This window comes from Phoxinus phoxinus (genome assembly GCF_949152265.1).
Source record: "Phoxinus phoxinus genome assembly, chromosome: 12".
Taxonomy (NCBI): Eukaryota; Metazoa; Chordata; class Actinopteri; order Cypriniformes; family Leuciscidae; genus Phoxinus; species Phoxinus phoxinus.
In genome coordinates this window covers 3,556,953-3,564,477 of record NC_136887.1, presented here as the reverse complement: position 1 = coordinate 3,564,477, position 7,525 = coordinate 3,556,953, and positions in this window count along the sequence as shown.

The following is a 7,525-nucleotide window of genomic DNA, read 5'->3' as shown; positions in this document are numbered from 1 at the left end:
GACCTCAAAATGATTATACTTTTTATTTATTGCTCTTTATTTGTCAGAGAGTTTCTCCAGGGTCTGTCATGATCAAATCAAATCAAATTTTATTTATGTAGCACATAAACAACATAACAGTAGTTGGCCATTGTGCTGTACAACAGAATACATATCTAAAAACAAAACAAAAAGAGCACAGAGCAATGATAAATGGAGTTTACATCAGAAAATTCTACATTAATTTTCTGTTATGATCAAATCTTTGTCAGTGTAATGGGCAGGAATAAAGATCTGAGTGACTTTGATAAGGGCCATCGCAGGAGGTAAAGCCAGCGCCCGCGGTCTCTCAGCCCCACCCAGCGGCTGAAGTCCGTCACCGCTCTCGCTCAGCCAAGCGCCAGCAGTTCACGGCGAGACAGGGACCCCGGCCCACGGTTGTGCTGGACTCCGAACCTCGCAAGCCTTCCTAGCCGTGAGAAGAAGGGAGAATTCGAGGCTGGACCAATCTCCAAAAGACTTCTCAAACATTTCCCAGTTCCCTCCTCTCAGGTGGCTGGAAATATATATACTGCAGTAAATGGGTCTATTCTAAAACATGCGCACCTGCAAACAAACGCAGTTTTTCCGGCGACACAAATAAAACACGAAAAGAGCTCTTTTCTGTCTGTGTCACATGTAGGTCACGTGCCCACTGTAATGTACGCACCCCTACACACAAGCACTGTCCCCACAGTAAATGTTTCTCCAGCTCATGCTGTGAATGTAGATCGTGTGCCCACGACAAAGTGCGCACCGCTACACATAAGCACTGTACTGACAGTCCCAAACTTTCCCCCAGCATGCGCTGGAAGTGTAATGAATGTAGTTTGCGCGCCCACTGTAAAGTGTGTGCCCCTACATGCAAATACGGGTTCAAACTCCCTCCCGTCCAGCACGGGAGAGATAATAAATGTAGATCGTGTCCCACTATGAAGTACGCAACACTACTCACTAAAACTGTTCCCACAATATCAGTTTTTCCCCTCCCTATGACGAGAGACATGATAAAGGGTGCTCCCGCTGTAAAGCGTGCGCCCCTGCACATGAGCGCTGTTCACACAGCTGCAACACACAGTTGGACGGTCGGGTCCCTATCTCAGAGCGGCCCTCCTCCAGCTTTTATTCAACCCCTAGCTATGCGGGCCGAGGCCTGGGAGGCTATCCCCGGTATATCAGAATGGGTGTTGAACATAATAAAACGAGGCTACTCGCTACAGTTCGCTCAGAGACCACCGCGCTTTCAAGCAGAGACGACAGTGAATATGGGCGTGGCTCACGTCCTTCGCACAGAGGTGTCGAAGCTGTTCCCCTTTCACAGAGCGAGTCAGGAGCTGTTTCTCAATGTCAAGGAAGGATCCTCGGAAGCCAGAATTTCAAGTCAAGTCACCTTTATTTATATAGCGCTTTTTACAATACAGATTGTATCAAAGCAGCTTCACAGTGATAACATAAAAATAATACAAAAAACTATTTCATCATCGTCCACCTTTAAGGCAGATCTATAATATTGTTAAATATTAAATGTCCCCAACTAAGCAAGCCAGAAGGCTAGGCAACAGCGGCAAGGAACCAAAACTCCATCAGGGACAGAATGGAGAAAAAAACCTTGGGAGAACCCAGGCTCAGTCGGGGGCCAGTTCTCCTCTGGCCAATGAGTGAACAGTGTATGATTATGATTCAGGAGCATTACAGGTCAGAAGTTCAGAATGAATCAGAGTATTTGTCCAGTTCCGGTTGGTTGAAGTCGGAGTGGAGGGAGGAGAGACTGGTTGACACTTCAGGTCAGCGGCGTCGTCGTGTCCTGGCGCTGGTCCTTCATCAGATCTGGATACGGCCTGGTTCCGGTGGACAGCGGTAAACCTCGGGATAGACAGAGAGACTAATATTAGCGTAGACGCCATCCTTCTTATGATGTACCAAGTACATCAGGATTTACGGGAAGTGTTCCCGGTCCCGGCTGTTCTAAACTATGCAGCCTAACATTGAATTATAGAAGTCTATAATGTGTTGTGTATGCTAGGCCGAAGAGATGTGTTTTTAGTCTAGATTTGAACTGACAGAGTGTGTCTGCTTCCCGGACAATGTTAGGAAGTCTGTTCCAAAGTCACTGACCTGTATGAGGACTGTTCATTTTCCTACAGGATTTGAAAGAGCAGTTGAAAGCAATGACATTTTGAGATTGTGTATTTACATTAATTGTGAACTGTCTGGGCCTGTTGTTTGTGAACAAATCATAACATATTGTTGCAAATGAACAAAGTTGAGTCAAATATTTTTGTAGAACAGTGATTAAAATGTTGAAAATTGTCTGGAATATATTTTTGTATTATGTGACATGAACATTTAACTTTTAATATGATTTACTAATCAGATCATTTCTATTTTTTAATGTTTTAATCTGACTCCGCATGTTAAAGGGATAGTTCACTTTAAAATTAAAATTCTGTCATCATTTACTCACCCTCAAGTTTTTCAAACCTGTATTAATTTATTTCCTCTGCTGAACACAAAGGAAGATATTTTGAAGAATGTCAGTAACCAAACAGTAGTCTGTACCCATTGACTTCCATAGTATTTTTTTTTCCTACTATGGAAGTCAATGGGTACAGACTACTGTTTGGTTACTGACATTCTTCAAAATATCTTTCTTTGTGTTCAGCAGAAGAAATAAATTAATACAGGTTTGAAACAACTTGAGGGTGAGTAAATGATGACAGAATTTTAATTTTAAAGTGAACTATCCCTTTAATGTTCCTATTCATACGCATGGTCATACCCTTGATTTGATCTGTACATCAAGGGCCAATATCTCTTCTATTTCTTCTTCTGACACAGGTATCTCTGATCATAAACTTCTTGATTTTAGCTTAAGCTTGCCTATGCGCAAGAAATGTTCAACAACTGTTATATCCTACCGCAATCTCAAAGCTGTTGATACTGCATCATTTTGTACCTCCATTGCTTCTTCTAATCCCTCTGATGTCTTTGATATCTCCTCTCCCTCCCTGATATTATCTAACTATCACTCCATAATTTCTCAAATCTTACAAAAGCATGCTCCTGTTAAGACCAGAAGCGTCCCCTCCGCCCATTCTTCTCCTTGGTACACTCCTGAGCTTCGTATACTAAAGGCCACAGGTAGACGGCTTGAGCGTCTCTACTGGAAAACTGGCCTGATTGTTCACTATTTGGCTTTTATTGAATGACAAAAAAAATAAAAAATTGTAATTACAAAAAAATTACAAATCAGCCCTGACCTCGGCTCGTTCTAGTTTTGTATCTGCCACAATTAATAAATCAAGCAACAGGCCACAAGCATTATTAAACACAATAAATTAACTTACCAAACCTCCATCTCAGGTTGCTCTAGCTTCAAATGAACTTTGCTGTTCATTCATGAATCACTTGCTAGAAAAGACAGATGCCGTCCACCAGTGCTTCTCTAATGATGCAATGAATATTAGATATTTGCCGAATCAATCTAGTCAGTTCCTGACTTTCTTTTCTCTGACTACTCCATCTTCTGTCTCTGAGTTAATTTTGAAATCCAACCCTTTATCTTGTCGTCTTGACCCTGCTCCTACTCTGCACCTATCTCCCACTTCATCAATGCATCTCTTACATCTGCTTCATTCCCTCTGCCACTCAAAACTACTGCTGTTACCCCTGTTCTCAAGAAACACAACCTTGATCCCTCAGTTTTAGTCAAGGTACTGAATGATCTGCTTCTTTCTGGTGACTCTGGTTCTCTGTCTATACTCCTGCTGCTCGACCTCAGCGTTGCCATTCTGAGCAACGTACCTGCAGATTGTGAAGACAGAGTAGTTTATGAAGTGCTGGATGCTGCTTTTGGGAATGAGGAAATGAAAAATGTTTGATCGCCTCTTTGATAAGACTAACCGACAGCAGTTTCTTCTGATTGAGACCGTTAGCAAGGTTAACTCGGACTCGCTGGTATTCGGACTCGGACTTGTCTCGGTCTCGGCCACTGGTCTAGCCAAATATGGCTTTTGGTCTCGACCGAGTCCAGGTGTCTTTATTATGTTCCCAGTACCGTATTATTGTAGTATGCACCCCAAAACTTCCGCAGAAACCTACACAGATTTCCGCAGATTGTGGTGCCCGTCATTGACAAGTACGACCTGCGCATGTGTGATATATTTTATACTATTTGCTACTGCAATACCAGCGCATAACTGAAATAACAGATCCGTCTATCCACTGCCGATCATAATATCAAATTGCTATATGGACTAGTGACTGTGAATATTAAAGACTACTATCAAAGTCTGATTGTTCAGCGAGTCTCTGCAAATAAGTGCCGCAGGTTCATGTACTACACATACTTTTGCTTTTAGATCAACAAATAATAACCCAAAATGATTGTCTTGATAATGTCATGCACAATACTTTTTTTCCTGTCCTGGACTCGGTCAAGACCAAGGGCGCTGAACTGTGTAGAATCTCATATGGTCCAGCGCACTTGGATCGGCGTTTGTAGATCGACTGATCGAGTCTGTTTTTCACAGATGGCTTCTGCTTGTATACGTGAAGTTGACTATATGTATAAAATATCTTCTTATTAAACTGTCTGGACACTTACACAGTTCTCAATGCTTCGGTTTGAAGGTAGGGACCCTCATTATGCTACCGTGTTAGTGTGGGGCTATTTTGAGCCTTGTTAGTGGTATTAACTAGCGATTTTTATTTGTCATTACTCAATGCCCTGTACTAGCGTTATACTAGAGTTATAGGCTAAACTGTTTTAAGAGATTAAACTATTTACATTCGATAATCATGAAAACAAATCTCAGATAACGGTTGACTAGGTAACAATGTGTAATTAGACCAAAGGTTCATTTTGCCCCGGAGTTCTCCTTTAAGGTATCAGGAGTAAAAGTAAAGGTATGTATTCTGCAGGGAAAAAAACTCCTTTATGATGGTTTTGCATTTATATTACTGCGTATGTTGCATTTTACTTCTGAATAATTTTTAAGGTTGATACATTTAAACTATATACTTTTGTTTAGTTTAATGTAAAACAATGCATCATATTGTAAAATAACATAATTTTGTAGTGTTGCTGTCCTGTGTGGAAAAAAAGTACTTTTATGTGAATATTGACAAAGTATGTAGTTCCTTACATTCCACCACTGGTTATTTTGAAAATGAAAGTAACAAAATGTAGGCCTATTGTCACAATATGAACAAATTGTTGCTAACTGCTGCATCCCATTTCAAAGGGCGCATCTGAAGCTCTCGGGCCGGTCTAGCCTACGGACGATTGTTCGTGTCGCCTAGCAACAGTGACAGCTGCCGAGCGGGAGTTACATTTGCACTGGACTTTTTTTTATTCAACTGGGTTTTATATTCAAATAGGGTTGAAAACCTGTGTACATTTATTTACCATGGTCCATTTATGTACATAATAAAAAGAATACACTAGCCTACAAAATCACATCAAGGTAAGATATAAATGAACATTTGAACCTATACAATATATATATATGCCTATGTATGTTTTCTTTCCTTTTCATATTTCATTACATTATTTACGTACGTTAACACCCAATACTTGAACAGTTTAAAGTGTAATCCGGCAATTCAGGACGGGATCCAGCAAACCAGCTCAATTTACAACTGGCCATGGTCTTGTCTAAGCCGAAAATACATGATCCGGCGGCGCCGGGGCTGAAACATCCTCACTATGTCCTCCAGTAAAATATAAAACATAAAAATGACAATAGCCAATTCTGGCTCCATAGCTGTTTCCTTAATTATATCAAATGGAATTATCAGGATGGCAGCTGTCCTCTCGCACCGTTGCTTTGCTTGGCGGCAGTTGTTTGACCTCTAGAGTGAAGGTGTGTGTTCACCTTGAGAATTTCATCTTTGTTTCCAAATGCAATGACTTCAGTTTTGTCTTTGTTTAACTGAAGAAAGTTTTGGCACATCCAACTGTTTACTTCATCAATGCATTGGAACAGGGAGTCAATGGGGCTGTAATCTTTAGGCGATAGGGCTGAGTAGATCTGTGTGTCGTCTGCATAGCTGTGGTAAGAGATTTGGTTCTTTCTCATTATTTGGCTCATTGGGAGCATGTACAGGTTGAATACGAGTGGCGCAAGAATTGAGCCTTGAGGGACTCCACATGTCATGGATGTCCACTCAGACTTATGGTCTCCTATACTCACATAATAACCTCTCGCTTCTAAGTATGACCTTAACCATTGTAGGACTATCCCAGAAAGCCCCACCCAGTTTTCCAGCCAGTCAAGAAGTATGTTGTGATCAACAGTGTCAAATTAATTTGCCTGTATCAGTATTTAAGCAAATATCGTTTATTATCTTTATGAGCGCTGTCTCTGTGCTGTGATGCGATCGGAAACCAGATTGAAAATTGTCAAAGTATCCATTTGAGCTTAAGAATTTGTTCAGCTGATTGAAAACAACTTTTCCAATGATCTTGCATATGACTCAAGATTTGAGATCTGTCTATAGTTGCTTAATATAGTCTTATCCAGATTGCTCTTTTTTTTTTTTCAATTTGGCATCAATTTCTTTGAAATCAGACATAGTAACTACTTTCTCAGGTTGTGGTCTGATCTGTCTGACCCCAGTGCAACTCAAGGATGTGCTGATCACCTTTCTGATATTAGTGATTTTCTCAGAGAAGAAAAAAGCAAACTCACTGCACTTGCTGTCTGAGAGCATTTCACTGGGAATCTGGCTTGGGGATTGATATTGACAATAGAGAGATTGACAAACCAATCTCTCTACAGTAGCAAAACGTAGAGAGCACAGTACTGTACTGTATTACACAATTACAGTACCATGTAGTTACTTTAAAACTGAAATACGGTAATGCTACTGTAAATGTCACACACCTCAATCACCGGATCACCTAATTACATCAGCACCTGCACACTCCTTCACTTTGTTGTCTGGTCTCGTCCCTACGTGGTCTCACAAACTTTAACCTAACACTTACCAGTTTGCTACTTACCTCAAAGATTCCTCTTCAGTGTTTCACCTCTGATCATCTGCTTCCTGTCATACGTCCTCCGTCTTCTGTCTTCAGCCCGCTGTATCCACAGTCATCTACTACATACAAGAGATCAAGATTACCATCCAGCTAAGTTCATTTTCCAGTTCAAGTTCTTCAATATCAACTCACCAGTCATCTCTGCTGTTCCACTCCGTGCCTCTGTTCAAATAAAACCTGTTATTGCACTACTTGCCTGTCCACTTCTCTCAATACCGGGACAGAAGACCAGACTACATGCAGAGCCCCACTGAGACTACCACAGTTTTTATTTTTCAAAGTGCCAGAAGCCTGGAGGAATATGTCACAGAATTCATCACCTTCAGTCATCGAGCCACTTGCAGTAACCTCACCCTTATGGAGGGATTTTGTTGCCCGCTGGATGATGAGATCCGCTTGGTGATGCCGCGAGGAGACCCACGTATGGACGCTAGTAAGTTATATCAACTTTGCGCTCTG